At 42.2% G+C, this 25146-nt stretch overlaps 1 protein-coding gene across 7 annotated transcripts in view; it reads right to left on the bottom strand.

Annotated features, from left to right (window-relative positions):
• Positions 1-20210, bottom strand: part of SUN1 (Sad1 and UNC84 domain containing 1) — a 275436-nt gene extending 255226 nt beyond the window's left edge. For all 7 annotated transcript variants that reach the window (XM_069209844.1, XM_069209846.1, XM_069209849.1 and 4 more), the window contains exon 1: positions 20099-20210. The gene's annotated coding sequence lies outside the window, so the exon portion shown is untranslated. The remainder of the gene's footprint in view (positions 1-20098) is intronic.
• Between the last annotated feature and the right edge of the window lie 4936 nt (positions 20211-25146).

Here is a 25146-nt window from a genome sequence, read left to right as displayed (position 1 = left end):
GGAATTACCCTACTCCTAGTATTTTTTTTTTAGGGCTAGCTTATATATTTGGCTTTTACCTCTATGCTATATTGTTTAAGACTGTCCTTTCTGCTTTCTTGCAGAGTTTCTTCTATTGCTTCAGACAGCAGGGAGCTGCAAATCTAGACGCCACTTGACTGTTGAGTATTCAAAGACGGTTGGGTATTCCATGAAAGGCAAGCCTCTAGTACATCATCAAGTGAAGAGAAAGTATAAGCACTTTTATATATAATTGCAATTCCAACACCCCTCATATTGGGACAGACCAGGTCCCTCCTGGTTAAAGGGATATATATACTGTTTGCTGCTTGACAAAAACATGTGAAACCGAAAACCAACAACTGAGCTCCAGCTTATAATGACTGTTCACTGTATAACAACCATGTAGCAATTCATGTCGCAAAATTTAATGAATGAATAATGAGCACAAAGAAAAACTAAGCATTTCTGAAATGTGTACAAGATACTGAGTTTAGGAAAATAGGGTATTTCTACATATCAGAAGTTGAGATTGCCCATGCTACTGGCTAACTCCGAAGGCATTTTGCAAACTCTCTTTTTTTAAAAATATAAATACACTGGCTTACATTTGGAAGCCAAAAAAGGAGAGAAATCCAATTGGTAATAACTAATGTTCTACTTTTCTCTTTCCACATTTCTCCCGATAAAAATCCCAATTTCTCCATGCACTCACCAGGACCAACTTTCTATTTCTACATTCTCCACCAGAATATAGTCCTAGGTAACACTCCTACAATCCAACAACAAAGAAAAGGACAACCTAATCCTGAACCAGGAACCAATGGCCTTAACAGTGCCTTTGCAGATCATAGAACCTTGGTCCTAGGAATACCTCACTTCCTGACACTAATGCCTATCCTCCTTCTGGCAAAATAAATCACGTCCATTCTCTAAAAAGTTTAAAGGATAATATTTTTTGAGAGCTGAAGATAAGGTCGTTCCTGGTACCTAGATTTCAGAATGTTTTATTTCTACATGTCTTTGTTCTAATTATATCTCCTTGTGTGCTATTAATCTCATCAGTCGTACAGGATTGCTTCAGACATCCAGCATCTCAAACACTGCCTGTGCATCATTCAGATCTGGATGTTTAACACCTATTTGATGATCAACCCAACCATGACAGACTTTGTCCTATTTGCCAAGAATAACAAATATGAAACAGTACAAACCTGGTTCAATGACAAAAACCTTCATGGTTTTGAAGCCTACCTTTCACCATATGCCAGGTTACTTGGATTTATCTTGGACATCTACTTCACCCTCAAGGAACACATTGTAAAACATACAAAGACTGTGTGGTAATAGCTCTCTTCTAAAGAAAGTTAAACAGTTACCTACAGAAAGCGACTACAGAACTGCTCTTCAAGCCTTCATACTTTTGCATCTAGATGATAATAGTCTGCTCCATGTCATTCCTGACTCCATACTGGCCTCTTTTATAGACATCATACATGCCGCAGTAGGTCTCATCGGGGGACTCAAGAAACATCACCCTCATCCTGATGGGACTCCATTGGCTCCCCTTGCCGGCATACATCTTCAAACCAAGCTGCATCATTTACAAAGCTATCACAACCAGCACTCATGCTAACCTTGCAGATAAGCTCACTATCTGTGGTGGTTCTCGGCACACCCACAGCCAGGATGTCCTCAGCCTACATGCTAAAAGGAGCACACAAAAATACAAGGCATGACACTCTTTCTTTCTATGCACCCAGGATCTAGAACAAAGTTGCTCTAATTTACAAATGATTGAAGATTCACTTTTATTTTTTATAAAGAAGAACACATCACAATGCATTAACCATGCATTACCCAGCTACCTCCCTCCCTTATCACTTGCTAACATTATGCCTTCCTTTGACCTTGTACAGTGCTCCAGTGCCTTTTGGCTAGGTTTGTGCTAAAGAAATATATACATACAAAGAGCAAAAGACAATTTACACTATTTGAGGAGATATAAAAGTATGCAAGTATAAGCAGTAGTGCTGGGGATCGGTTTACAATTGGTGGTTGCGGTAACCCTGAATAAAAGCCTCACTGTGGGGGAACTGGGTGCTACATTTATTAATAGTCATATTAAAAAAAAAAAAAGTGGTCTTCCTCACACTCTCTTGGTCTGCTGCAGGATCCCTGCACCAAAGAGCTGCCACCACGGCAAGAAGACCAATGCCCAGTGAAATTTAAATCCTTGAAGGGTTTGTCCACTTCATGCAGTAATTCTTGTCTGGATCAGCAGCACCTCCTTTCTAACCACCCACGTACAACTCATGCTGCAGAAGACTGACTTCAGATGACAACAGTCCACTGAGATTCCACTTAATGTATGGGGTGTTTGCAACTGAGTGGCCCTACCAAAATAGAAGTGCATGTAACTCAATAGGACAAGAGAGTGGTCTAGTGATATTAATATTAAATCACAAAAATAATTAATTCCCTACACTTTTGAGAATGCCAAGGTAAAGCTGGGACTTGTGTTTTCAGTCAGAGAAAGTTCCCAATGTATTTCGCAGATTCTGTGAGGAGTAGGCAACAGAGAAAGCTCTGCTCTAGAGTTCCAAGCCAGTCACCAACTTGAAAAGGGGTGTTCAATGTTAACAGTGTTAGTTAGAGCCCATAAGTCGGGTCATAAAAACACAGAGTCTCCAATGCATATGTAACAATGGTTTGAGTAGGAGTTCTTCAAGTTGCAGGAAGGGCTACATCTATAGGAAACTTAACAAATGTTGCAATCTTAGTATGGATAGGACTACCATCCACAAGGTAAAACTATCAGCAAAAAGTGGATTATATCTGTGAAAGACAGAACATCTGGCTTCTCTGATGGACAGCCAATTGAGGAGGAAAAAGGAGGTGGAAAAGGTAGATGAAACTGACCAACAACCAAGGAATTAATTGCTGTTCAGACTGTCTAGTCTTCAAAAGGTACATGTGGGTATGATATTTTCATGAGCCACCACTAGCCATCAGGCATTCTTATTGGATTAATGTCAGGGCACCGATTACCACCCATCATGATTGAGTCATGTGGTATGGGTACCACAGCATCATTTAGCCATGTTTCCATGATAAAGAGAAAGCCCTGGTTGAGATCTGCTCGAAGTTCACAGCTGTGATTACGGTTTGTGCTAAGTAAACTAATGTGAATACCATACAAATGTTTACTGCAATGCCCAATAAGAGTTTCAATGTCTGGGTGATTGTAGAAGAGTCAACAGACAGCCACCTGGTCTAGCCAAAGTGGTCTCTGGATCTATGACCTCTGGTGGCCGCTTTCTTGATTCATCCAACCAGCATAGCAGGCAGGATGGTTTTGTTGGATCCTTTGAGCTGATACTTTGGAGTGCTTTACTTTTATAACCGCCCATGTGTCTTTTGCTGCAGACTTGCAAAATGAATGCATGTAGATTTGTCAATTCTTCTAGTTAAAAGGTGTATTGTAATGGACTTGAAATCAAAAACTGCTCCTAATCACGGATCAAAATGGGTGGACATGGGTAAATATGTGGATATTGTAGAATTGTGAGGTCATGTAAAATGTCAGAGGGAACCAGCTGACGGTTGGGGGACCTTCGATCTTCAATTGAGGAGAAACTTAGACAGCCAACTGGGAACTTGTTCGCAAGTCTGACACTACAGTATTGTGAGAGTGAATGTGACACAGTAAAAACCAACAGCGGAGGAAACGTCAGCAAAATTATACTATAGAAAAAAATCAAGAGCTACTGACAAAAAGGAGGACAGGGTTTTCCAGGACACAGCTGCAAACTGAGACCTGCCTTTTACATATATCTGTGACTTCTGAGTAATGGAGACACTTAAAGTAAGGAATATCTGATGGAAACAGAGGGTGAAGGGGGTCTGCAACCATGGAGAGACCATTATTATGCATTTGGTATTATTGTAGTTTAATTGGTTTAAAATGTTTATTTTGTCGATTCTTCTGGTCGACACTTCTGCAAGAATTGGATTTTCTGATCTTCTTGTCTTATGAATGTAGTGATGACAATATACCAGGGTAATGTTGAAGGAAGGTCTTGCGGGGAGGGGGCAGATGAGGTACGGGGGAGGGGGGTACTGTTTCATACATCTTAGCTGGACATGGTTTAATTGATAGATCCAGTGAATGTTTTGAAGGTTATTCTGGCTGTTGTGGCACGTTAGGTAGTGGAGAACGTTCAGTGATAGGTTTGTTTAGTTACTCAGTAGGTACGGACTTCATTCACTGTATCTGGTTGGAAAGGAGTAGCAGAGGGAAGAGGGTAGAGGAGTGATTGAGAGGCAGCATTAGAGTGTGCAGTAGATAAATTGATAATAGAGAGGAATGCAGAGAAGGATGGCAAAAAAAAGATGTGGAAAGCACAGGAGTCCTGATAGAGCAGGGGGGTGAAAATGTAGGTTCTGTAGGTGTTTCAGATTTACATTTATGTTGGTAATGGATGTTTATGGCAAAGTGTGTGAGGAAAAAAATAATTAGTGAAGCGCTCCTGATATCTGTAGTGGGAAGATAGATCGGCTAACATTTATGGATGGTAGTTATGAGAGGGGCAAAGGAATCTAGTGATGAAGGGGCCAGGGTGAATGGAGAGGCATGTATTAGGAGGCAATGAAGAACAGAGAATTTGTGAATGCGGTAGCTGAGAGTAGTGGCTTGGAGAGGTTATTTTCAGGGAGAAATTTCAGGGTGGAGTATGGCAGGTTAAGACGCGGAGAATGGCTTTCATCGAAGAGGAAGGGATGGGATGTAGTGGAGTTGGAGGTGGGGGACAGCGATGTTCACTGGAATAGACAACATATGTTGGTGCAGACAAGATCGTTCTGTTTGTAAGATTTTTAATAATTCTTAAGTCAATACAGACATGTCACTGTAGAATATTTATTAAATAGCCACTCATTGTCACGTTGCAAGTAGAGTGATCATGATTATGACAAGGAGGGCTGGAATACAGTGACATGTTTTTCCAATCTTTTGCCAAGAGGGGAGTGCAGCTGTTTAATCACTCTAAAAATTAACATTTGATTTCTACATGATAGCTCCCAGCTTTTGGTTTCCTGTGCTTTGTTGTTGCCTGTTCCAGCTACGTATTAAATCTTCCTCACTGACAAGACCCAAGTAGGTCGAAACCGGTAGGGGTTGCTCACATTACCATATGGAGGGGACCTGGCTGCTTAGGAAGAATTGTCCTTATGAGAGTAAGACCAAGACAGACCTGTACATGGGAGGTTTCTGTCTGCAGTGGCATAGTGGGAAAATACCATGTGTCAGAAATGCGAGCCATCGCCAGAGGCTGGTATTAATCTAAGTGTTACTTCCATCACCTTGTTGTTGTTGTTGTTGTTTTCCCCTGTAGTAGTGGAATCTGGAAACCCCCACAACACAATTGTTTTCCCCGTCAGAGACACTACAGAAACAAAAAATATGCCCTTTGCTGTGCCACCCAGATGTTTCTGCTGCACTCCTTCCTCCTGCCTTGCATATTTAGTAAGTTGCCTCAAGCCTTATCTTTGTGATTTAGCTGGGTGTCCCCTTTTGAGGGGCATTCAAGTAGTTCACAAAGTAGCCCGTGCAGCCTGAACAGCTCCTGACACAGCTATTGTGTGCTGGCACGTCTTGAAAAATCATGAAAAAGTTACCAGATCTAACTTTCACAATCTATTCGACCTAACTGTAATATACTTGACCCATAAAGTGGTCTCAAATTATGTGATTTTTGACAAATATTTTATTTTACAGAGTCGCCTTTACTTCATTAGCACATGTGAGATAACCTTCAAGTATGGGAGTTCAGCACTTCTGCTGTAAAAAAAATATTTTGTTCGATTTAACAGACTAAACTTTTGTCCCATGTACAATGAGAATATATCCTGCATGTATGTACACATGACCAATGACTTGCTTCGTAGTTCACCAATAGAAATGTCATTGGGGTGGGGACAGTAATGTTTCTCGGTTCATGTTTATAAACTCACTTTTAATAATTATTAATAAAACAAGATGTGGTCACACACATTTACAGACAGCACATTTTCTATGAAATAGTCACGATGGTGGGTTTAAAGCATCTGGTGGTTATTGCTCGCTCGAGAACAGGCATGGCAAGAGCACCCAGCAATTCTTCTGGAATTTAGTCCATCTCAGAGTGCAGCAGAGCTCATTTTGTTGTTGTTTTATGGTGCCTTTTGCTTTGATCTTCACGTCGATCCCTGGGGCATCAAGGTACCCAGGACAATTCCGAAAAATACAGGCAGGTGACACATGCCACATGTACCCCTTAGCCATTTGCCTTCCTGAGGAGTTCACACAACTTTTTTTTTTTTTTTTTGCAGTTTTCTGTAACGCAATCCTTACCCGCAGGTATGGGAGTGCTTTACATGACCACCAGTTACTTTACACAAGGTCACATTCATTTGTTAGGCACAGATAGATTAAGTGATTTGCCCAGAATCAAAAGTTGTGAAACTAACGCCAAGACTTGAACCTAGTTCCCTATTTCTAAAGTTGACTGCTCTCGCAATAATGCCATAGGAAGAATGCCACTTGCACTCAGGTCCCCCGGGACACCAAACATGCTCTGTGGTTTTCTCAGGCCCGGTTGAGTCTATCTGGAAGGGGAATGCATTTAATATTGTTACAGCGCAATCATAGTTCATTCACCTTCACTAAGGTGATCTGCATGGTACACGTTCTTTGTAGTAGGCACATTAACCCTCTGCACTACTTTATGATGACTCAAAATTGCCACTACACAAAACTCCGATCTCTCCCCAGTAGGAACATTAATCACCAGAGTTATCTAGACATTGTTATTCTTGTATGAAAACTGCTGGCCACACAAACTGACGTTTTTATTTTTAACACAGCGCCCCCTCACCCCCGCCAAAGAGGTCAGCGCAGGGTGCGGCTGCACCAGTTGCACCGCCGTAAGGCTGGCCCTGCCCCAGGCCCAAACTGTTCTAAAGCACCTCTCCCGTGTGCAGGCAATTATAAATGGGGTTCGAACGTCCCAGCAGGTCGGCCCACAAACACAGGAAAAAAAGAAAAAAAAAAAAAAAGAGAAGAGAAGAGAAAAGCACATTCCTGTTGAGTCAAGAGCCGGCTCGTTGACAGTATAACAATAAACGTCCCTACTTCGGACTTACACAATGGCCTGTACCATTTTAACTTGCCTGCCCTTCCCAGTGGGACGCATGCATGTATTTCAGCGTTCATCCTGACCAGCGTAGCTTGCTGCACAACGGTCACCAAGAACCGAGAGAACACGTGTACTACGACTACACCACGGACCGGGCAGATTTACAACTGGCGTCATCAGTTTGTACTATAGCACGTTTTACAAACCAGGCACCGAGATGTGCGCGGTGAACATGATTAGTAGAACGGAAGAGGAGGCGAAACACGCTCGCTTGTCAGAGGGGGGTGTTGTACGGAATATTGGTACCTTCTGCACAGGGGCTGCAGACTCCAAGGTAAAACGCGTCTAAACGTGTCAGCAGCACAGACAGTTTACACGAGGACAAGGCAGGATGCACTTGTTTTGAGTGGTTGCAGCCATGTTCGTAGCTTGGCAGCGCTACGCCGGCACGGCTTGCCAATAAAGCACGTTGTATATTGTGTCGAAGGTCGCGTGTTGGAGATAAGGGGGCGGCAGCCAAGAGAGCCCAGCATCTCTTCCTGCGGAGGGGTCCGCGGGGCGGCCACACCCGTGAAGTGAGTCACAAGCATCACCCTCGGCGGGCAGCCTGCCAGCTGGGGAAGGCAACGGCCGCGCCAGCCGTCAGCTGCCAACCCTGGCCCCACGCAGCTGTCCCTGGCTCCCTCACAGAGGCGGCCCTGTCGCTGGGAGAAGGGGCAGCGTGGCCAGCTAACGAGGCGCCTGGCCCCATTGTTCGTCCCACAGACCCACTTGTGTCCCAATGATGGGCAGCTGGAAGCGTGCCCCTCGCCGTGACCCCCGCGGGTGTGCAATGTGTCTACAGGGTGTTTACGGCTGCGGGCCTGCCCCTGCCTAAGAGGCACTTCTGGAGGGCACCGCTCTCCGGGGCACTGCTTGCGTTTAGAAAGGCAACAGGAAGGAACCAATGGTCGACCGGAGGTACTGGCAAGGTGTAAAACCAAGACCTGAAGCTGACAAATATAGTAAATCACAGACTTCTCAGACCTGGCAGTGTTCCCGGGACCCTGGGTTGTGCCCCCCTTCCACTGATTTCCTTCTCACTTGTGCTGATACCCATTCCTTGGTCCCCGCCCGGCTCCTTCTGTTTTGCAGCCAATACCACTCTGGTCTCTTTTAGCCTTTACCTTTGCCCCTCCTAGCCACGATGCGCAGCGCTTCACCGGCTTTGCCACCCACTCTTTTTAGTTTCAATGGAGGGCGCCTTGGTACAGTGTAAAGATGTCCAATAACCTTCACAAAATGTGTATATCAGGGTGCCAGTTTGCAAGCTTCCCTAGCACAAAGGGCACATGCAGGAGAGGTGACATCAGTTTATCTTTTAAGCATGAACCCCCGCTCAATATTGGCACCTTGCCTCAAAACGCCACCATGTAAGAACAAGCAAGAGGTGGTACATCCTTCTCTGTTCAAGCAACTAAACTATGAAACTCATTACCTCCAAATATAGACGTCATCTTCAGAAGACTACTCAAGAGTGGCTCTTTCCTACATTACCACCATACTCAAGCCCTACTGTACAGCAAATCCCTGTGTGTATAAACATTTATAATTTGATTATATGTATACATCTAGATGTGTTTTGCTTTGTACACATATGTATAATAACTATGCCTTAATAAAAAAAAGTAGCTACTCTGTAGGTTTGCGTAACAAATGTATATATTACTCACAGATATATAAATATATTCTATGATTAACACATTTATTGGTCATTCCACAGTTTTTTTAAGGCAAGTTTTCTGGTTACATGCTATGGGTCTCTATTTTATTTATCTATCACAATAGGTATATGTTATCATAACTTATCTACAAACACTTCAATATTGAGGAAAAGGTAACATTTTAAAAATAAACAAATTGTCATTATTACATTGTTACCTTCAAGTTCTACAACACTTGAAAGTCTGTGTTTATACAAAAATTTAAATCTCAACATATTATCTACCTTATACATATATACCCTTTCTAGGCAGTCATGTATCTATATATTGCATTACTACAAAAAAAGTTTAAAAAATAAAATAAAACCTTCAGTCTCTCCAATGAATGACTCTGTCTCACCCTCTACATCTCAATCTATCCTCTATCTTCATGTCTGAAACTCATCCCACACCTCATTCTACTTCCGATCTCAAAATTATCCTTTATAGACTCTTCCCTGCTCTATTCCGCCAAGTTTACCCAAAACTTCATTTTACTACTATGATCTCCCAATCAACCCTTCTAAATTCTTCCCTTCTGTATCTCTCCTTTTGACATATCCCAAACCTCATTTTACTACTATGATCTCCCGAATCCCTTTTTTCAGACTCTTCCCTCCTCCATCTCTCCTTTTACTCATCCAAAGCCTAACCTTACTACTACGATCATCCAATTAACACTTTTTAGATTCTTCACTCCCTCCATTATTCTATTCAATCCTACTAACAGACTTCTCATATTTCCCCTGCTCAAAATAGATCATATTTCCCTATACTAATCCACCACTAGTCCTTCTGGGTTCTGGAGTAGCATGCTACTTACCAAAAAGAGCTTTAACACCTCTTTAGGGGTAGTAGGTGCTATATAACTATAAACACATGTGTAGCACGTATACAAAATTTCCAGACAGTGTTAAACGACATGCTACTTCTTACGAATATTATACAAGCATACAAGTTTGCTTGTCATACAAAAGCCACAATGACTAGTATGAGCTTGCTTATATAAGTGAACGTTTTATTTTGCTCTTATTTTGTGAAGGGTAGTCAATTAACCATGTTCTTAAGGTGAATGGTCACAATACAATGCCTCCACAGAAATGTTCATGCACTAACACATAACTCATGAATAAAACATGTCTCGCATTGTTTGCATGGAATTAAATAAAAACAATAAAATAAGTGGTGGAGCTGGGTTGGCGGGAAGGGTCAAAACGTGTACAGGTAATAGGAAGACGTGTAGGAGGACTTTTTTTTTAAACTCTCAGTGGCCCCAAGGCAGGGCGATGGGGACTGTGTGCTGTAGTTTTAAAGGGCGAGTGGAGTGGGTCTGAGGGTTGAAGAAGCAGTGCTGGCACTGTAGATCTAACAGCAGAACAGGAAGATGCTGGGGATTAAATGAAGAGGGCATATTACAGAGTCTAGACCGAAAGAGTGGCACTGGGGATTACCAGAGGCAAGGGGACAGGGTGGTGGGGTCACACTGCAGATTATATGCAATGAAGGCAACCTGGGGACCCAAAGGATGAAGTGAGTTCAATGTCAAAGATAGAAGAGAAAACTGAAGTCTTAAGGCAGAGGTAGCACCGTGGGGGTTAAAAGACAAAAGATTAAAATTAAGATTTCAAAGCTGGAGAGTTGAAAGAGTACCTAAGCAAGGTGCACTTAGGGTTAAAATGATAGCAGAACGGCAGAGGTGGGTAAATGATACCTTTAATGAATGAGTGAAGCTGGAGTTCAAAACAGAAGAATTAGGTTTGTAGTATGAGGGCACAAGGGAGAGTACTGGATGAGGAAACAGAAGGTAGATTATGTTGCAAGTGTATAGTTGAAGGTGGTTAAAGGCTAAAATGCTACAACTAATGGCCAGGGCTTATAAAACAAAAATCAAAGAGTTTAGACTGAATGACAAAGAAGCAACAATTAAGTCTGAAAGGCAAAAGCAGCATAGTACAGAATATCGGTAGGTGATAGGAGCCTGACGGTGAGGAGACTGGCGTTCTGGATCAAAACTGTAGTAGCCAGTTCTAGGTCTCTGCACTGGCTATCTTATGACAAAGGCGTTAGCATCACCAAACACTGTGATGTCATTGTATTCTGTTTACAATGTTAAGGAAATGCCAAACAGAGGAGCAGCAGTTGAATGCAGGCTGTCAAGACCCTCAGAGGTACAGTCTCTTCTGTCCAATAAAGCATCTTGTCAAACCACTGTGTAAGACAAGGTTAATACAAATATTTTGGCAATGAGTGGAGGAAGAGAAAAAACTGCAGAACCCACGACGAGATGTTGTCAACATGAAGGTCGCTCACAGGCGACTGTGGGAGATATCAGGCTATAGCAATATTCTTCAAAATTAAGTCCAGGCTGGATTGTGAGCACAGCAAGAAGTGGCAAGTTGTTTTGCTCTCGACGCAAGACAGAGTTTCCAAATATTATCCTGACTTGGTTAGTGCGAATATATGTGACTCAAAGCGGGATGAAGGAGGGGCCTGAAGTGCGCTGTTTGATACTGTTAAGTGACATTTCTTGCAGTGACTGGCGTCATTTTGGAGCCGTAGTTTCATGTGAACTACATGTCACATCATACGTGCACATGCACCAATTTAGCCTCTCAGAAGTATTTATTGAGCATGATAGGTTATGGCATACACATTGAACATCTTAAGTGCGTGTCATAATTTTGGAAGACTCTACCAGCCTACTTTGAGCGGTCTAGTGCTCTTGGAGGTTGATTTTCGTTTCACTACATTGTCAAGGTAGCATTACCAGGAAACCCAATAAAATCAAAAGGCACAGGACGCATTGTGCATCATTAGCAACCCTCTTGAGTTTTGATCAATTTTTGTTCAGTGATCTGAACATGACAAAAGCAGTTACATCACCACCACCTTTTCTGGAAATCCACTGATCGCGTGGAAGAACGGGTATGATGCGTTTACCAAATATATTTGTGCAAGAGGTGCCTCACAGTTAAGGCCAGAAAAAAAGAAAAAAAATCTTGCTACTTCATTCATTGGGGTTTGAAGGAAGGCCTGTATGTAAGCATTTGCCACAGTCTGTAGATAATAATGAAGAAGGAGAACCTGATGAATTAATTGAGGCTGTAAAGAGGTTAGAGTTACGTTTTAACATTCTGCTGAGTCTGGTAGTTATTATTCATGTTTTCCAAAAGAGAGCAAAGATTTGGGGAGCATGTCGATGCCTTCAATTCGGCACTCAGGAAGTTAAGTGCAGATTGCCAACTTGAAGCCTGTGCCCACAACTGGTTAGGGATCAGTACATTTGTAAATGTTTTGGTAAAACTATTCAACAAAAGCTTCTCTCTATGAGGAATTCATCCTTGGGAGGGACTATTCACATGGCAAAAAGCATAGAAATGTCTAAAGCATCCCTCAAAGAACTTGAAGATAAATCCAGTGAGACTGTGGGTGTGGCTAAATTCAAACAAATTAAAACAAGCACCATGTCACCAAGGGACAATAAACCATCTGTTACACAGATGAAGACTTGTTCAAGTGTGGCAACACTACTCGAGGTAGAGGTAACAAAGTTTGTCTGGCAAAAAATGTTGTTTGCAGAGCATGTGGGTAAAGTGGGTCATTTTGCCAAAGTATGTGTCTGAGTGGTAATCAGAGTGGTGCTAATATGCAGCCTGTCAGTACCAAACTGAACAGTTATGGAGTAGCCAATGTGACTGAGGCCGAGTATGATGAATTCGTCAGTGCCTCTACATGTGTAGATCCCCATGTTGAAATTGGGGCTGGTGATAAAAAGATTAATTTACTTGTAGACTCTGTGTCCAAGATAACCATGATTATGCAGGAATAATTTGAAGTAACTTGGGTAAATAGACTGCTATAACCACCAGATAGGGCACAAGTGTCTTTTGAGGGACCCAAAAGTGAACTTGCAGAATTTTTTGAGGACACATTAGAATCCAGAGGAAGGAACATTCTGGGTAAGGTTTAGGTCTCTGGCAAAGGGTTGTCAATATTGGGTTGGTTCCACCAAGGTCTATATAAAATGGGCTTCAGACCAACCATCAAAGAACAAGATTCAGTTGTTGAAACCACTGATTTTGAGCAAGGGATCGTGAAAGTATATTCTTCTGTGTTCAGTGTTCTGCATGATCAAAGGTTTCACTCATCAAATAAGCATCAAAGAAGGATGTATTTCAGTCAAACATAAGCGAAGAAGTGTACCATTTAGTGTAAAGGATAAATGTAAACAAGAATTGGATGAACTCTGTATAAAGGACATAATCGAGAACATCACGTAATCACTAGGCTTGTCAACATTAGTTGTAGCTGGAAAGAAAAGATGAGATTTGCGTACTTACGCAGTTTAAATAAGCATATTTGGGTTGATTCCCATCCCTTGCCTAAAATACCTGAGCTGCTAACCATGATCAATGGATCGAAGTGCTTCTCAAAATTGGACTTAGCCTCAGCCTACCACCAGGTTGTCTTAGATCTCCCATTTAGACATTTCACAGCTTTCGTGTCTCCCATTGGTGCTATAAGATTACAGGATGCCTTTTGGGTTAACACCTGCTGCAGCAGTCTTCCAAAGGATCATGCGCCAGATACTCAAGGTGATCAATGTGTTGCTATATGGGGCACAAAGTAAGAACACAAGGATACCTTAGAACAGGTCTTGAGCGTGATAAAAGGGTTGTGTTAAAATGTGAGGAAATGTCAATTCTTGCAGGAGAAAGTGGAATATTTGGGTCATGTGATATCGGACCATGGGATTAAACCAAAACCAGGCATTGTTGAAGCAATTGTTGAAGTGTCACCATCTGTTGATAAGAATGATCTCAAATCGTTCATTGGCCTCTGTGAGTTCTACTCAAGATTCATACCGGATTATGCAACAAATGTTAAGCCTTTAACCAACATGTTGAAAACAAGTGTTCCATTTGTGTGGGACAAAAACTTGCCAGGACGTTTTTGAGTGGATCAAATCAAAACTGGCAGGGACGAAAATTTTAAAGTGTTTTGATCCAAAAGAAATATGCACCATAACAGTAGATTCTAGTGGATTTGGATTGGATGCTGTTCTCACTTAAACCAAAAATGGTGTGGAAGACACTTTGAGATATGCATCATTGAACTTTTCTGCCATCAAAAAATGAACTTTTGCCATGCTGGTGGCCAATCGGTAAGTTCCATCCTCACATTTGGGGTAATCATTTTGTGTTGCACACTGACCACAGCCCTTTAGTCACCATATTATCAGGAGACAAGTCCAAAGGTCATATTCCTCGTATTGCCAGATTGTCCACCAAACTGCTGCAACATGACTGAGGTGTCATATTTATCTGGCAAAAAGAATGGTAAGAGCAGATTCTCTGTCCTGGTTTCCCATCAGAGAAAGAGGCGTGGATTTTGTTGAAGAGGAAGAAAGTTGTTTCATCTATTGAGTTGGAAAACATGTGTGCTATAAGTGAGGAGTGGGGACAAGAATTGAGCAAGGATGATTCGTTGTTGCAAATGATGGAGTCTGTTAAGAGCGGATGGCCCAAAGAAAAAATGCGCGTATTAATTTCAAACTTTTGTTAAAGTTGTTTCTGCACTTTCAGTAGAAGATGGGCTACTCACACGTGGAAAGAGATTAAGGGGAATGATAACGTGTGGTGCTCACCAACCGGTTAGGGATCAGTCATTTGGGTATAACCTTAACCAAGCATAAAGTACATGAGAATTTGTGGTGGCCTGTAATGGAAAATATAATTGATAAATATGTTAGTGATTGTGTAGTCTACAGCAATGGTGAGCAGGGGTTTAGAAGAAACCATCCCATGCAGTCAACTGAACTTTCAACTAGAGCGCTGGAAAAAAAAATTAATTGACCTAGTGGGCCCATTCAATTTGTACCATTGCCATACAGATTAGCTGTAGTTCTTATTTAAAGTGACCAGAGGCTTGGTTCATGAGTCATCCTACATCCAAAAATGTCAGACTTTTGGAAATATATATATTTTTTTTTTTAGGTTTACCGTATTTCATTATAAGTGACAATGAAGCGCTGTTTATCAGTGAAGAATTTCAAAATTTTCTGCACAAAGGGGGAATAAAGCACTTGAAAAGCTCACTATAATCACCCCCAAACTAATGGACTTGTAGAACATATGAATTAAAATATGGTTAACTGCATCCAATGGGCTATAGCAAGCAAATGTATTGTGCAAAATGCTGTGTGCTGATTGCTTCGGTTCTATTGTACCACACGACATTCTTCCACGAAGGTGTCCCATTTGAATTACTGAGAAACCGCCATCCAAAATTAGTCCAGGCTGGATGTCGAGATTATTAAACATCATGTAATGGAAAACGTGGAGGAGGTTTGTTAGACATAATGAACAGAGGCGCAAAAGAGTTATTTTGATGCAAGGAAGAAAGTTGTTTCTCCTTGTATAAAAGTTGGCAACCAAGTATGGATCAAGGAGCCCATTCATAAAAGGAACAGAACTTTGAAATGTATACGGAACCTATGTTTGTTGACAAGGTGTGTGGAAATGCAATTAGGATCAATAACAAAAACTGGTGGAATGCAGGAAAAGTAGTTAAGGTTAGCAACACTCAAGTGTCTAAGAGGTTTGCTAGCACAGAAAATAGGATATGAATGATGATCCAAGTGTGGGATCTATGGATAAAATAAGACCAACACCAAAAACTCAAGAAATTAAATAAAGGTGGCCCAGAGTCTTGTGTGTTCTCATAGGAGCATTCACCGGTGGAAGGTACCCAGTAGATATCATTGAGATCTATGCTGTCTACATGGATCTCTGTACAAGTGGTCATTGTTTAACCATTCCGGACAGTTTGTTTTTGTAAATTTGGGTACTAGTGGTTACTGTTACACCTTTAATAAGGTGTTGTGTTAATACGTTATCACATGTATAGGTCTTTCTTTAATTGTTGTTATTCTTAGTTTATTTTTCTAGTCACTTGAAGATTTGATATAAGGTTGTTTTATGTAAGCATAATGTTCTTTTTTTGTGTTTGCTGCTGTGTTGTTCATACACGCTATTTTGTATTATTAAAGAAGAAGGGTAATTTAGTAGCTGGTGCTAGGTGTCTGTGCTGGCTATCTCACGACATAGGGGTTAGCCTCATGAAACTTTGTGCTGTAATTGTATTCTGTTTAGAATGTTAAGGAAATGTCAAACGGAGGAGCGACAGTTGAATGCAGGCTGACAAGACCCTGAGAGGCGCAGTCTCTTCTGTCCAGTAAAGCATCTTATCAAACCACTGTATGACGTGGTTACTACAAAAACACCAAAGGCTTTACACTGGGGGTTAAAGACAAAAACTGGGGATAGAAAATTACCTCATATGACATTTGTGTACACATCTGTATATAGGAAATGCTTGATGGGGTTAGGGTAGTAGGCTGAACCTAGAGTTAATTAATTTTAAAGTGATCAGAACAACTATCATGTAGCATTCAGCTGTTTAATTACAGTGAGTGCATTCAACCAAAGACTCTTCCTATTACCAGGCTCACTGCCTGTAATTCACTGACACCATGTTCTCTTGGTCAGCTTGGCTCTCAGAAACAGTGAAGAGCTAATACATACTTAATTGTATGCATGAGTTGACAAGTGAAAGTACTGCTAAATGAAAAATTTGCATTTTTTTTGCATTGTTATTAATGAAAACAATCGCCTTGAGGCGCGCGCATTTTCTGGATCAAATAAGGAAAATGAAGAAAAGGCCTCAAATCAGTTTGCATCTCGTGTTACCCAAGGAAATTCTTACACTTAATCTCTTTCAGGACTATCATTTGTCAACCCAGGCATATAATGGAAGTATGCATTCATTTTTAACTTTGAGATCAGGCTGACCAGGAGCACGTGCTATGTCAGTGAAGGAGAGGCAAGTGAGCCAGGATTGTGGAAGAAGTTGTCCAGGAGCACACACTGCGCGAGTGGCACAGGGTGAGCAAGTTATTTCTTCGCAATCACACTGTCAAGAGGAAAAGACAGCGCTCAAAACCACTACTTTCTAAATCAGGAAAGAACTTAATTTTTTTAAATGAAAACCACCATGTTGATTTCTGGCAAAACCCTCAGTGTCAATCTTCAGGATCGAGTTTTCTAACGAGTTCTTCATGGTAGTATTAAAAACAAAAGACTGAAATTTGTTAAGGCTTAATTACTGCAATGAGAACATATAAGTGTTCTGGAATTATGTACTGTATTCCATCACCTTAATAGTAGTCATTTGCAGTACAAGTTACTTGTTGGATGCAGACCAGACAATTGTAAATAATTTACAATATTGTTCAGTTTGCAAAAGAAATATAAAATTCTCAAACAATGGGCTTGATATTCTAATATGTCAGTGCAGAGGTCACGAGGGTCCTAGGGTATCAGTTTGGGAGTTCACAGCCAGCCTGTGAACTCCCAAACTGATACCCATTCCTAGTCTGCCCCCAGGCGAGAGAGGGCTACACCACAGGCCCTACCACTGATGCCACCCAGAGACGAAGGCAGGGCCTCCTTTCTGCTGCGCAGACAAGACTTCCCATGATCCTTCCATGCTTGGAAAGGAGTGTTTCATACCCACTGAGCTCCTACAATTGGCACAGGACCGTTGAAATGTACCTGTGCTGTTTAAAATTGTTCATCTGAATTTCTTAAGTACAGTCACTGCTCCACACACACTGGCGCCAAAAGACAGTTTCTGCAGCGCTTAATTTACAATACGAGCAGTGAGCAATGTACTCTCATTCTTCCCTATTGCTTTCTCACCCATGTGCTTCACCAAAACAGCTCCACAGTCCTCTAGCACTTAAGTACTTGCAAACATTTTCCCAAAAGGCAATAAAATTTTGTCTGTGGTGTGACCAAGTGCCACAATGACACCAGCAGGGTGAACGGTTGGGTTGGTGGCAAAGTGGGTGTAAGGGAAGCGAAGCATCTAGTATATCAATCGCTCAATGCGAAACCAAAAACTTGGGATTAAGCTCATCTTCTCTGCTTAACCAAATTGTGTGCTCCTATGCAATTGTTTTATTTAACTTGCCTTCCTTTTTCTTCATTATCACTTATGAAGACCAAAATAAATACATGACTTCAAGATGAGGGCTGCACAAAACATTCTCCTGTGTTTGATTTAATAACCTATAATGTTGTTCATGTATAATAGAAACCCAGGCTGCCCAGAGATTTCACATGACAAACTTGCCTTTTAGTACACGATTGTCATTGTTAGCAGGGTGGTGGTGGTGTTAGGGGGGGGGGAGGGGGGAGGAAGGGGCGGGGGCATGAATGTTTCTAAATTCATGTTTGAAAGCTAAGCTATCACTTAAAAAAAAATACTTCTCAATGCACGGATATAATCCTATGTACTAAGGTGAAAGTTCTGCATGCTAATGCAATACACTATTTTAATTCTTAACAGACTTTGTAATAGCTTAACACTTCTGTTACAAGAGGTTTTTAAAATGAAGATGTTTCTAAAGTTAAGCAGTGAAGGATATCCTAGTTACTTCTTTTAACTTTAGGAAAAACGCCTGCCTGTTTATTTAACATATTTTTAATGTTAGTGCTGAGATGACTAAACGGCAGCCTAGTGCTTCTCTTACCGAAGGGGGGGGTCACATGTAAAGGTCATGAGGGCTGCATATGGCCCCTTGGCCATACCTGGAGTATCACTGCGCTAGCACATGCTTTACTCTCCCTTATTCCATGTTCCTCTTTCTAACCTTTTTTGCTTCCCCACTGACAATAATGCTTTCATACTTAATGTTGCTTCACCTCCGTATTGCTTTCCACCTTACTCAAAAAGTTGAACACTTTTTTTTTTTTATATTTACAGGTCCAACTTAGATCAGTAAATAAAAAAATAAAACAAAAGCGTGCGAGTTATTTTATAAGTGCACCCACGGGTGTTGCACATGTGTACAAAATGAGGCAAGTGGAGGCGTCATAGATCCTTTTTTTGCTTACTGACGCTTTGCCAATGCTTGTTTAATTCTTGCCACAAAACACTTCCTTGCCAACAAGGCCCTTACCAGTCAGCAGTCTTCCTGCCGCCTTACAATAGTTTAGCCAAGAGGCAGGACAGCCACAAAGGATACTAGCCCCCTTAATGCAGGCCTCCCACTTCAACTCCCAACACCCACACATACAGCAAATGCCTTCAACCCAACAGGAGTATTCCTCAAGGTCTGATATTTCAAGACATTCCCCCTCATCGGAGGGGGCATTCAGCCACTGAAACAAGGTTTTATTCATTGTGTTTTTATCACTAGCACCCCCCCCCCCCCCTTTTTTCACATCCGGTGATAGGTTCTCAAACCTGGTCACTTTCCTCTTTATTCCTGGGACCCGAAAGAAAACACACCTCTATATTATGCCGATGCTCACCCTAAGAACTTCTATTTTCTCTCCCCAATTAACACACAATACTCTTTCAAGCAATATCGCCCCGTTCAGCAACACAGGATCATCAGTCACCCTCAAACTTGTTCAACTAACTTTTTCTCTTCTTTCCCTCAACCCTAGGTCAGGCCACAAGGATAGCCTCGGTCCCAACCAAATTAGACAATACATGGTCACCCCACTGCCCCAACCTCTTTAATTCCCAAACGGGTGCACACGAATAAGCCATTCATTAACTTCAACCAGTCCACCTCCCCCCTACATTCAGCGCACAGCCTCAAAAGCTTCCACCCTACCAAGATGACAGGATCACCAACTTTCCTCTCGCGTTTACCGTCCCCCTCGGGCCAGATTCCCAATGGCACAGACGCCTCAGGACATAAAGTTTAGCTCACTCAGAACTCATTGCTTCACCTTCCTTTTCCCTGATCCGGAGGATAGAGCCTCACTGAGAGTGATTCATCAACTGACCCTGTTTCCTCACCCACATCACATTAAAGTTGCATACCCTTCACGACGGTTCTTTCATAAAATAGACTGCGGTTTTGCACTTTTTTTTACAATACAGAGGACGGACCAGTCCACCCCAACAGCGTATGGCCCTGTCCTGTTCTTCCACGAATTCACCTTCCTTTGCCCACCCCAAAAGGTTTCCAGCCAGGCCCAACAAGACACGGCCTTCTTATTCTTCTCGCTTCGCTCCAGGTCCAAGACAAACCCATGAAAAAAGGTCCTAGGAAGCTGTACTCAAGTTTACCACCTCCCACAACCATTTTCTGACCTGCTCAACGGAAAGAGGAAGTCTTCGCAGGAAGTAAGGGCCTTCTCTCCACCTCCTCCGTCACTGTTTCATTACTCCGCTACAGCTGGCTGCGTGGACCCGTACACAAACGATTTGGTGCGTTCAGATTGGCCGCGTTCCCGCGCACGCACAGCGACAAACGCTACGATTGGCTTTCGTACATCACACACTGCGCGCATCACTGCCTGCTGACTTGATTGGACAGGGTTCCGTGCTCACGCTAAGGAAAGCATTGTTATTGGCTGCGTACGGCACACGTTGTTCTTACTGTTGGCGAGATGTTAAAGGTTTGAAGCAGGGCTGCTGTTAGTTCAATAGGAAGAACTTTTGAAGAACTTTAAAGTTCTTACCTAAAGGTACTTTTTTAAATCGTCATCGCTACTTGTGTTTCCACACTTCACATTTTTAGCTTCCAAGGAAAACTATTCGTAGCTGTCAAATGGCTGTGGGTCATATTCAGCGAGCCTTAGTTTCATCTGCAAAAGACCCACGATTTATTTGGCAGACTCGCAGTTTTACAAGAATATGTTCCTCGCATCAACACAGGTCAGTGCCCCTCCCCACCCCCTCTATAAGTCTCTAGTTGGTGTTTTCTACTGTTTGGTTGTATTTTAGCCAAACCAATATTGCATTTTTGGACTTGTAGTTATACTTGAACGTTGAGGTTATGGCTTCCACACCTCCAAAAAGTGTTTTGGCTACAATAGATGGAATTAACTTTATCACTTAAGGCATTTGAGCAAATCGGGAGCAAATAACTAAAGATTTGGAACGACTTTTGCATTTTTATCGCCCGTCAAAAATAAAGTCCAACCAAGTTGGTAAAATCTTCGTTAGGTAAGAGTGAATGAGAGGTCCACAGAAAAACATCTGATGGCTGCGAAAAGGGAAGCAGGTTGGAGCAGTGTAAGACGTGTCATCCTTGGCGTGGTCTCCCTTAGGTTCCCCAGGTTGTTGATGTGTGCTGGACTCTGATTTTGCTGTTCTTGTTACTCTGGGCACTTTACCGCTTCTAACCAGTGCTAAAGTGCAAGTGCTCCTTTACAAAATGTGTATGTAATTGGCTTATCCATGATGGCGTATTTGATTTATTAGTACGTCTCTAGTACAGTGCACTAGTGGGCCTGCAGCACTGGTTGTGCCACCCACATAAGTAGCTCTGTAATCATGTCTCAAACCTGCCATTGCAGTGTCTGTGTGTGCAGTTTTAACTGTAAATTTGACTTGGCAAGTGTACCCACTTGCCAGGCCTAAACCTTCCCTTTTATTACATGTCAGACACCCCTAAGGTAGGCCCTAGGTAGACCCAAGGGCAGGGTGCAGAGTATGGTTAAGGTAGGACATATAGTAATATGTTTTATATGTCTTAACAATGAAATATTGCTAAATTCGTTTTTCACTGTTGCAAGGCCTGTCCCTCTCATAGGTCAACATGGGGGCTACCTTTAAATCTGATTAAAGTGTAGATTCCCTTTGGGAGTGGATGGACATTTGGAGTTTGGGGTCTCTGAGCTCACAATTTAAAAATACATCTTTTAGTAAAGTTGATTTTAAGATTGTGTGTTTGAAAATGCCTCTTAGAAAGTGAGCATTTTCTTGCTTATATCATTTCTGTGACTCAGCCTGTTTGCGGATTCCATGTCTGGGTCAGTTTGACAGTTGGGCTGGTTGCACCTCACACTAGACAGTGACACAAAGGGAGCTGGGCTGTAGCCTGCATATCCAGATGAGCCATCTGTGCTAGGAGGGAGGGTAGGAGTGGTCACTCACACCTGAAAGGGCTGTGCCTGCCCTCACACAATGCAGTCTCCAACCCCCTGGGGAGTGTCTAGGGCCTGGCCTGGGCAAGGCAGGATTTTACATTCAAAAGAGGTTTTACTTTGAAGTAGACCTACTTCAAAGGAGAATTGGGTATAAGAAGGGCACCCAAAACCACAGACTATAGAACACTTCTGGAAACCAAGAGGAACCACTGCCTGGAGAAGAGCTGAGGAAGAAGAGCTGCCCTGCCTGTGACTGTGCTTTGTGGAGCTATCCTGCAGTTGCTGCTTCTGCCAGAGTAAGAGGGCAAAGACTGGACTTTGTGTGCCTTCCATCTTGTGAAGATCTCCAAGGGCTTGATTTAGAGCTTGCCTCCTCTTGTTTGAAGTCTCAGGGACAGCAAAGACTTCTCTCTGCCAGCACCTGGAGTCTCTGGAGAGACTCCTACTCTACCAAGCGGTGCCCATCCAGTTCCTGGGACTCTGAAAGGAGAAGCTGGCAGCCTAAGAGGAAGAAATCCACGCACAGAAATACGTGCAGGGAAAAGACCGAAGCGACTCCGATCTGCGGCTGAAGAAACGATGCGCCGCCGGCTTTGTGGCTGAAAATCAACACTCGCCTGCAATGTGACTGAAGAATCGACGCACAGAGCTGGAGAAATGACACGCAGCATCGCTGACGGAGGCTGGTGAGATCGCAACCCACGCTGCGTGGTTTTCGGATAATCGTGCGGCTGGATTTGACGCAAGCACCGCTGGGTGTGTAAAAACAACGCAAGGCCTGCACGGATTCGAGATTGCTGACCAGATCGACGTATCGCTCTCCTGCGGTGTGAAGAAACGACAAGCCCGACCCGACGAAAGGAGAAACGCCGGAAGGTCTTGCTCGTGAGTGAAATCAACGCATCGCAAGCCCTTTTTGACGCACACTCGCCCATGCAGGGTTATTTTTGATGCACCCAAGGTACATTTTCACACTGTGTGTTTAAAACTACATGAAGACTCTTTTTGCTTTTTAATTGATAACTTGACTTGTATATTGTGGATTTTTGTCGTTTTGGTCTTGTTTTTTTTAGATAAATAGTCTCTATTTTTCTAATCCTGTGTTGTCATTTTGTAGTGTTTTCATTGAGTTACTGTGTGTTGGTACAAATACTTTACACCTAGCACTCTGAAGTTAAGCCTACTGCTCTGCCAAGCTACCAAGAGGGTAAGCAGGGGGTTAGCTAAGGGTGATTCTCTTTTACCCTGACTAGAGTGAGGATCCTTGCTTGAACATGGGGTAACCTGACTGTCAACCAAAGACCCCATTTCTCACAAGTGGGAACTGTATTCAGAGTGGATAGATAACTGCCATTACACTATCTAAACGTAAGCCACAAACCCTACTCCTGTACTGTAAGGTTGAGTATGCTAATACAGCGATTCAGTACAGCCAATTCAATAGATAGCCTTACTGCAAAGACAATAGAAGCGATTGTGGTATCTTTTGCAACATCTTGAACATTCAAAATTTGAAAACTTGATTTCAGTTACACATTTGAGGCAAATTTACAGAATGTATTCACACGACAATTAATTTCTCATTCTCCGAGTCATGAATTCATAGAAACCATGACATTTGGAGCGTTTTTTAATTTTGGATTCTCTATGATTTTAAGTAGAGCCTCATTCATTTTAGCTTACCATTTAAACAACGTAATGACTCTATTTAAAAAAAAAAAAAACATTTTTTTTTTAGTTCAATTGAATTCACTGATTATTTTTTCTTTTTCAAATGTGTAGGCAGTCCTCATTGATTCTAGCATTGTATGACAACTGTTTATTTGCATGTAAACATGAAATCTTTAGGAACTTGATCCCTAATAGTCAATGACGGTTATACACCCATTCTGTAGATGTACGTGACTTGCACTCCTGATATTGTTTTCAACACTGAAATACAGGCTTGCTTGTCCCAAATAGTGTGTTTTGTAGCTACATTTAAGTTGTAGGGATAGTCCTGTGATACGTGATTTCTGTACACAGTGACAGTCGCTTCAAACCTAACCTAGTCCAGTCTTTCATGGTTTGACATTATGACAGTTTACATTATTCGAAGGTGAAACATCCATTGATTTAATATAGCCAAGTTGGTATCTGCCACCATTGTAGATGTAATATTCTTTATGATGTTTCCTAGTTGGCATGGGAGTTCTAAACTAGTCGGTTGGGGCTGGCTGGTGAGGGAGGCCCACATTGTGGGTGTTCCAGCAATAAATCTTTAGGAAATACACCTTAATTTTTTCTTCTTTAGAAAATTTGACTACAAGGACCAACACAGCCCCAGGAATAGCCTTGTGGTCGTGGAAGCTACTGTGTGTCTCCTTTCCTGTGAGCTGCATAACTGCATTCACTGGTACAACTGGACTCTCTGCTGTAATCACCGTATGACAAAGACAGCGTGAGCGGGAAGGAAGGCGAGGATTGGTGGTCACACTGCTTTGTGTGCAGTAATCACATTTGGAGCAGGAGCAAGTGCACAGAAATGTACTCTGGCGCTTGTGACTTACTGTCCGTAAGGACAAGCGCAAGTGATTTCTACTCTGCAGCATGTTCCCATTAGGATTGAGAATCCCATCTATGCCAAGCGCGAGGGCAGGCACAGGTCCTCAACTTTGCAGTGCACTCCAGTTAGAATTAAGGAGCAGTGTGCCTCGTGCTCTTCCTAAAGGAGAGCTGTTATCGCAGTGTTGTGCCGTTCATTAGTTTTCTGGTGTTTGGGTGGGGCACTGACCTCTGTTCTATTCTCTCCACATCTCCGCCGTCCTGGATTTGTCAATATCCCAATGAAAACTGACATATAACTGGAGTGCTGCAGAATTTTGTGGATATAGAAACAGGACCAACAATCTATTTACACCTTGAATCAGTGGACGCAGTTGAAGAACTACTGTTTTCTTTAACTGCAGTTAATTTTGGAACAGAAGCAGTAAACTCTTCAGGAATAATAATACCTCCACCTTTATTCTTGACTCAAGCAGGAACACTGCCTATTAAGTGGGAAGAATGGATAGATATTTTTGAGAACCATTTGGAAGAAGTTGATGGGCAACATTTTCAGGCATCTAGCAAGAAAGCCATTTTATTCAACCCATGCTGTAAAGAGGGACAACCTATTTCTAAGTATATATCTATTATCTTGGGTCAAAATGGGCAAGAAATTACAGATTCCTACAAAGAAGAAAAGAAAAGGTTGAAAACTAGGTGTGCAAAGGAGATCAATGT

This window comes from Pleurodeles waltl, chromosome 10, assembly GCF_031143425.1.
Source record: "Pleurodeles waltl isolate 20211129_DDA chromosome 10, aPleWal1.hap1.20221129, whole genome shotgun sequence".
Taxonomy (NCBI): Eukaryota; Metazoa; Chordata; class Amphibia; order Caudata; family Salamandridae; genus Pleurodeles; species Pleurodeles waltl.
This window is presented reverse-complemented; position numbering and strand designations above follow the sequence as displayed.